This window comes from Trichechus manatus, unplaced genomic scaffold (genome assembly GCF_000243295.1).
Source record: "Trichechus manatus latirostris isolate Lorelei unplaced genomic scaffold, TriManLat1.0 scaffold00247, whole genome shotgun sequence".
NCBI lineage: Eukaryota > Metazoa > Chordata > Mammalia > Sirenia > Trichechidae > Trichechus > Trichechus manatus.
This window is the reverse complement of record NW_004444183.1, coordinates 2,796,653-2,804,965: the sequence shown is the minus strand read 5'-3', so window position 1 is coordinate 2,804,965 and position 8,313 is coordinate 2,796,653.

Sequence of the window (8,313 nt, the reverse complement as noted above, 5' to 3'; positions counted from 1 at the left end):
TTCAGGCTCTGAAATGGCCTGCCTCAGAGCATGTGTCCCAGACCACAGCAGCCTCTGTGCTGACTGGGCATGGCCAGTTGGCCCAGTCTCCCCAAGCAGATCTCTGTCCATATTACCAAGGTCTCACGAGTGCGTCTTTAGTCTTTTTTTTTTTTTCTTGTATTTCATAACACCCTATTTAGACATAATCCACATACAATACAACTCACCCATTTAGAGTGTATGATTTAATGGTTTTTAGTATATTCAGAGTAGTGCAACAATCACCACAATCAATCTTAGAACACTGTTATCACCCCTTAAAGAAACTTTCTTTCATTTTATCTCCTGGTATTTCTTTATACTTATAGTCAGAGATCAAGGATCGTTGAAACATGTTGGGGGCAAAAGGGGGGAAGGTGTGGGGTGGGGATGAAGTTGTGCAGAGTGGGAGAGAGAATGATATATTCTTTCCTTCCTGTGGGAACTTACATAGGTACTATTCTAGCTCCTATGTAACTAAGGTGGGGAGATGCAGCAGTCACCTTGGGACGGCACCTGTCAGCACCAGTATTACAGGGGTTCACCCAGGCCCTCTTCATTAAAGCCAGTGCACCACATCCACCCTGATTAGAAAAGTTTGCCAACTGTGTTCTAGTTGGTCACTACTACAGAGGATGATTAGTCACTTTTTGTGAAATGGGTCCCAATTTTTCAGGGTTTGAAATCCTGAACATCCACAAATACTATCAATTTACCTGATAGGTGTTGTAGACATCTATCTATCTATCTGTCTATCAATCTATCTATCTATCTATCATCTAATTAGATAACATAGCCAGCAATTATGAAGTACTAATTCATTTATTCCTCATCAGGCACTGTTCTAATCACTTAACATGTATAAGCTAATTTAATTATCACGATGATATTGTCGTTTAAGCATTATTATTTTTCCAATCTTAACAATTGAGAAACTGAGGCCTGGAGAAGTAACTTGTCTAAAGTCAAACAGTGAATAAGCCATGGACGCACGATTTGAAGCTAGACAACGTGGATTCAGAACCCACGCTCATTACCATTAAAACAACTTGATACATGTTTTGATCTCACAAGCTTTCTATATGTAAATTACAACTACTACATAGTCCAGTCTTTGAAAAGGAATTTTGTCTAACAAGCCTTGATGTAGTAAGCTGTACTACCCACCAGGGGGCGAGACCGCCCACAACTTTCTCAGCTACGTCCTCCATGTAGTTACCACTGCTGCGATATTAAGGATATACGTTCAGCTAGGCTCTTCCTGTCAAGGTACAGAATGCAGGAATCTATTCACAGAAACTGCTCACTGAGGTGAGGCACAAGGGGCCTCTTAGTGCCATAGGACGGGCGGGGGCTCTGGAAGGCGATGGCTAAGCGTTCGCCGCCTTCGATACTGCCTGGCCAAGTGCCCTGAGACAGGAGGAAAATTTTTTTTTAAAAAGCAACAATAAAACAACTAATTCTACTTTATTTTATTTTATTTTTTCAGGCCTGTCTCCTGACCATGGCCAAGTCACTAATTTTTCTGAGCCTGAGCGTCATTATCTGTAACGCAGGGGTGGGAGAAGATGTCCTAGCCCCGCGACCGCCGTGAGCAGCCCTCGATGGTTCCCCTCCTTCCCCAAGTGAGAATCTCGGGCACCGGTGACTGTCCTTTTCCAAGCAGCTAAGATCATCTGCCTCTCTCTCCTCCAGCCCTTAAATGCAGGAGCTGCCATTTGCAGCTCTAACAAGTTAATCATGAACAGCTTCCAGCGTGCCAGGTGAGCCTTGTTTGCAACCTTATCAGCCCGCGCCACCCTGGGTGATCGGCACTGACGCACACTCACGGCCCTCACTGGACAGGAGACACCTAGCACGGATGGCAGCAAGGACTCTTCGACACTGACTCTCTGACAGAAGTGTGTCAATTGTTTCCTTAGGCTTTTCTGCAGTAGAGGGGAGCTTGGAAACACGGGGCCTTAAAATCACAGCGAATGTGGCAAGTCCTTGCTCTGTGCTTGGCAAACAGTAGGCACTCAACCAATTCTGTTTTTTTGTCCTAATCCAGTATTGAGCTCAAGATAGTTGGAGAACCCAAGTGACTTAATGTGCTTTGTGAGGCCATGTAGAGTCTCCCCAAGGGGAAGGCAAGGCACGTAACAGGTGTCCTTCCATCTGTTCCTCACCTCTGTCTTGCTTGCCCTCAACCCCAAGCCAGACAAACAGCTCCATGTAAGGGCCTGAGCTAGTCCCTGCAAGGACACAGCCTTCACCAGACCGAGCAGTGGAGCATGGTTAAGTGGTTGGTGTTAGTATGAGCCTGTGCTGGGGACCCTGGAGCCCGGGACCCTGGCTATTTGATACATCAGTTTTGAGGAATGCCAATATTCCTAGTACAAAGTAGATGACTTGGACTTCAACAAATTTTAAGGGTAAAATGAAGCCATATTAACTTAAAAAAAAAACAAAACTTTGAAGACAGACAGTCATGTAGAAAAGAGTATAAATGATAAGTAAACAACTCAATTGTCACAAAGTGATCACACCCAAATGAAGAAACAGAACAGCTCAAGAACTCCAGAAGCCCTCTGGGCCTCCCCATCCGGTCCCTCGTTCTCCTCCCCAAAGAAGACCACCATTCTGCCTCCGACTGCTATAGGTTAGTTTGGCATGTTTTTTTGTTTTTTGTTTTTAATTTTTTTTTATTGTACTTTAGATGAAGGTTTACAGAGCAGTTTCTCATTAAAGTTAGTACACATACTGTTTTCTGACATTGGTTAACAACCCCACGACATGTCAACACTCTCCCTTCTCAACTTTGGTTTCCCTATTACCAGATTTCCTGTGCCCTCCCGCCTTCTAGTCCTTGTCCCTGGGCTGTGTGCCCCATTAGCCTCGTTTTGTTTTATGGGGCTGTCTAATCTTTGGCTAAAGAGTGAACCTCATGAGTGACTTCATTACTGAGCTAAAAGGGTGTCTGGGGGCCATACTTTTGGGTTTCTCCAGTCTGTCAGGCGAGTAAGTCTGGTCTTTTTTTCTAAGTTAGAATTTTGTTCTACATTTTTTTCCAGCTCTGTCCGGGACCCTCTGTTGTGATCCTGGTCAGAGCAGTCAGTGGTGGTAGCCAGGCACCATCTAGTTGTACTGGATTCAGTCTGGTGGAGGCTGTGGTAGTTGTGGTCCATTAGTCCTTTGGACTAATCTTTCCCTTATATCTTGTTTCCTTCATCCTCCCTTGCTCCCAAAGCGGTGAGACCAGTGGAGTATCTTATATGGCTGCTCACAGGCTTTTAAGACCCGAGATGCTACTCACCAAAGTAGAATGTAGAACATTGTCTTTATAAACTGTGTTATGCCAATTGAGCTAGATGTTCCCTGAGACGATGGTCCCCACAGCCCTCGGCCCAGCAGTTCGGTCTCTCAGGGAGTTTGGATGTGTCTGTGGAGCTTCCAAGACCTTGAGCTTGGTATGTTTTTGATATTTATGTAAATGAAATGACATAATATATCCTCTTTGATATCTGGTTTCCTGGGCCTGATGTTATGTCTGTAATTTTCATCCCTGTTGTGGCACATTGACATCTCATTTGTGGAGCTTTGATGGCTAATTCATAGCCCATTCCTTGCAAAGTGGCCCCCAGTTATTTCTGTACCTCCTCAAGGGGTGCCTCATGTGTGCTCACAAATAAGGATGACGGTCCAAGGCCCACCTGGCATCCACGGCTTCCAGAACTTTGCGTGCCCATGTGGGGTCCCGCTGATTCAGCTGCATGGGGCAGGAGAGCAATGAGACTCATTCTTCCCCAACCCAAACCAACTTACATTCTAATTATTAACCTGAGATGTTTTCTTGTCCCTAATGTCAGCATTTACCTTTACTGCTATACATTGTCCTCTCAGGACTGCTTTATGTACATCCCACAAATTTTGATAAGTTGTATTTTCATTCAGGTCTATGAATTTTTTAATTTCCTTTGAGACTTCCTCTTTGGACCTTGGATTATTTAGAAGTGTGTTGTTTCATTTCTATGAGTTTAGAGATTTTTTTTTTGTTATTGATTTCAAGATTGATTTCTTTATGATCAGAGAACATACTATATGATATCAATTATTTTAATTTTGTTGAGGTTTGCTTTATGGCTCTCTGTGAAACTGTATTCTGCTTTTGTTGGGTGGAGTGTTCTATATATGTGCATTATACAATGTTGGCTGGTTGTGTGGTTCAGTGGTTCTGTCAGTTGCTGGGAGGAGGGTGATGAAATCACCATCTATAATTGTGGATTTGTCTATTTCTCCTTTCAGCTCAATCAGATTTTGCTTCATGTATTGAGGTGCTGTTAAATTGGATGCATATACATTTAGGATCATTATGTCTTTCTGATAAAATGATCCCTTTATCATTGTATAATGTCCCTCTTGTCCCTGGTAATTTTCTTTGTCTGAAGTCTACTTTCTCAGATATTAATATAGTGACCTGAATTTTTTTATTTTTTGTTTATTGTTGTAGTTTAAATGAAGTTTACATTTCAAGTTAGTATCCCATACAAAAATTTATACATACATTGTTATATGACGCTAATTGCTCTCCCCATACTGTGACAGCACACTCCTCCTTTCCACCCGATTCCCCATGTCCATTCAACCAGCTCCTAGCCCTCTCTGCCGTCCAATCTCACCTCTGGACAGAAGCTGCCCATTTAGTCTCTTGTATCTACTTGAGCTAAAAGGCACACTCTTCATGAGTAGCACTTTATGTCCCACAATCCAGTCCAATCCTTATCTGAAGAGTTGGCCTCAGAAACTGTTTTAGTTCTGGGCTGATAGAGAATTGGGGGGCCATGCTTTCTGGGATTCCTCCAGTCTCAGTCAGACCATTAAGTCTGGTCTTCTTACTAGAATTTGAGTTCTGTACTCTACTTTTCTCCTGCTCCATCTGGGATTCTCTGTTGTGTTCCCTGTCAGGGTGGTCATTGGTGGTAGCCGGGCACCATCTAGTTCTTCTGGTCTCAGGCTGATGAACTCTCTGGTTTATGTGGCCCTCTCTGTCTTTTGGCTAATACTTGCCTTGTGTCTTTGCTGTTCTTCATTCTCCTTTACTCCAGGTAGGTTGGGACCAATTGATGCATCTTAGATGGCCACTTGCAAGCTTTTAAGACCCCAGATGCCACTCACCAAAGTAGGATGCAGAACATATTCTTAATAAGCTTTGTTATGCCAATTCACCTAGATGTCCTCCCCTGAAAGCATGGTCCCCAGACCCTTACCCCTGCTACTCTGTCCCTCAAAGTGTTTGACTGTATTCAGGAAACTTCTTAGCTTTGGTTTAGTCCAGTTGTGCTGACTTCCCCTGTAGTGTGTGCTGTCCTTCCCTTCATCTAAGATAATTCTTATGTACTATCTAGTTAGTAAATAACCCTCACCCTACTCCACACCCTCGTAACCATCAAAGAATATTTTCTTCTGTGTTTAAACCTTTTCTTGAGTTCTTATAATAGTGGTCTTATACAGTACTTGTCCTTCTGTGACTGACTAAATTCATTAAGCATAATCACCTCCATATTCCTCCATGTTGTAAGATGTTTCATGGCTTCATCTTTGTTCTTTATCATTGCATACTATTCCATTGTGTGGATATACCATAATTTGTTTATCCATTCGTCCACTGATGGGCACCTAGGTTGTTTCTGTCTTTTTGCTATTGTGAACAGTGCTACAATGAATATGGGTGTGGATATATCTATTCGTGTGATGGCTCTTTTTTCTCTAGGATATATTCCAAGGAGTGGGATAACTGGATCATATGATACTTCTATTTCTAGCTTTTTAAGGAAGCACTAAATCAATTTCTAAAGTGGTTGTACAATTTTACATTCCCACCAACAGTGTATAATTGTTCCAGTCTCTCCACAACCTCTCCAGCATTTATTATTTTGTGTTTTTTGGATTAATGCTAGCCTTGTTGGGGTGAGATGATATCTCATTGTAGTTTTGATTTGCATTTCTCTAGTGGCTAATGATCATGAGTATTTCCTTATGTGTCTTTTAGCTCCTTGAATGTCTTCTTTGGTGAAATGCTTGTTCATATCCTTTGCACATTTTTTAATTGAGTTATTTGTCTTTTTGTTGTTGAGGTTTTGCAGTATCTTGTAGATTTTAGAGATTAGATGCTGATCGGATTGGTCGTAGCCAAAAATTTTTTCCCAGTCTGTAGATTGTCTTTTTACACTTTTGGTGAAGTCTTTTGATGAGCATAAGTTTTTAATTTTTAGGAGTTCCCAGTTATTTTAGTCTCTCTTCTGGTGTTTGTGCATCGTTACTTATGGTTCGTATTGTGTTTATGCCATGTATTAGGGCTCCTAGAGTTGTCCTTGTTTTTTCTTCCATGATCTTCATCATTTTTTAATTTATATTTAAGTCTTTGATCCATTTTGAGTTAGTTTTTGTGCATGGTGTGAGGTATAGGTCTTGTTTCAGTTTTTTGCAGTTGGATATCCAGTTATGCCAACACCATTTGTTAAAGACACTGTCTTTACGCCAATTAATGGACTTTGGGCCTTTGTCAAATATCAGCTGCTCATAGGTGGAAAAATTTAAGTCTGGATTCTCAATTCTGTGCCATTGGTCTATGTATCTGTTGTTGTACCTGTACCAGGCTGTTTTGACTACCGTCGCTGTATGATAGGTTCTAAAATCAGGTAGTGTGAAGCCTCCCACTTTGTTGTTCTTCTTGAGTAATGCTTTACTTCATATCAGGCCTCTTCCCTTTCCATATGAAGTTGGTGATTTGTTTCTCCATCTCATTAAAAAATTCCGGTGGAATTTGGATCGGGATCGCATTGTTTATCTGTAGATCACTTTGGGTAAAATTGACATTTTCACAGTCTTGAGTCTTCCTATCCATGAGCAAGGTATGTTCTTCCACTTACGCGGGTCTCTTTTGGTTTCTTGCAGTAGTGTCTTGTAGTTTTCTCTGCATAGATCTTTTACATCTCTGGTTAGATTTATTCCTAAGTATTTTATCTTCTTGGGGGCTATTTTAAATAGTATTGATTTGGTGATTCCCTCTTCAAGGTTCTCTTTGTTGGTGTAAAGGAATCCAATTGATTTTTGAATGTTTAGCTTGTATCCTGAAACTTTGCTGAAATCTTCTATTAGTTCCAGTAGTTTTCTTGTGGATTCTTTGAGGTTTTCTGTGTATAAGATCATATCATCTACAAATAGAGATACTTTGACTTCTTCACTACCAATTTGGATGACTTTATTTCTTTTTCTGGCCTAATTGCTCTGGCTAGGACCTCCAGCACAATGTTGAATAAGAGTGGTGATAAAGGCCATCCTTGTCTGGTTCCCGTTCTCAAGGGGAAGACCTGCATTTTTTAAAATTAATGTTTACATCCTTTTACTTTCAACCTACTTTTGTAATTAAATTTGAAGTGAGTTTCTTAAAAACAGTGTATAATTGGGTAGTGTTTTATTTATTTATTTTTAATTCACTCTCCCAATCTCTGTTCCTTGATTGATATAGTTCAACCATTTACATTTAAGGTAATTATTGATATGTTAGAGCTAAAGTCTGACATTTTATTGCCTCCTATTATTTCATCTTGTTTTCACTCTATTGTTTCTTTTTTCTTGCCTTCCTAGGACTTACTTAAACATTTTTAGGGTTCCATCTTGGTTTACTTAGTGCTACTGAGTGTATCTCTTTGTATAGTTTTTGTAGTGGTTGCTCTAGTTATAATAACATAAGTATGTAACTTATCACAGTCTACAGTATCAACATGGTACCATTTTGAGTGCAGTGTGGAAACCTCACCTCTGTTTAGGCTCCTTTACCTTCTCCACCTTTAGATATCATGATTTTGAGTATCAAATGGTGTTATAATTTTTGTTTCAGTCATCAACTATGATTTAGAGAACATCATGAGGAGGAGAGTCTACCGTATGTACCCCTACTTCTGTTCTTTCAGTTGTTCCCTCTTCTTTCTTACTTCTCCAAGGTATTTTCTTGTATCATTTCCTGTCTGGTTTGAAGAACTTTTTTAGCCAATATTTAAGAATAGGCCCACTATCAACTAATTCTTTTAGTTTTTGATCTGAGGCTGTCTTTGTTTTCCCTTCACTACTGGGTAGTTTCACTGAATATTGAATTCACAGTTGACATTTCTTTCAGCACTTGAAAAATGTTTTACTTTCTTCTGGCCTCCATAGTTTAATATGAGAAATCTGTTGACATTCAAATTGATTTTCCCCTATAGGTAATCCATCATTTCTCTCTGACCGCTTCCAAAATTTTTTTTTGATTTAGTC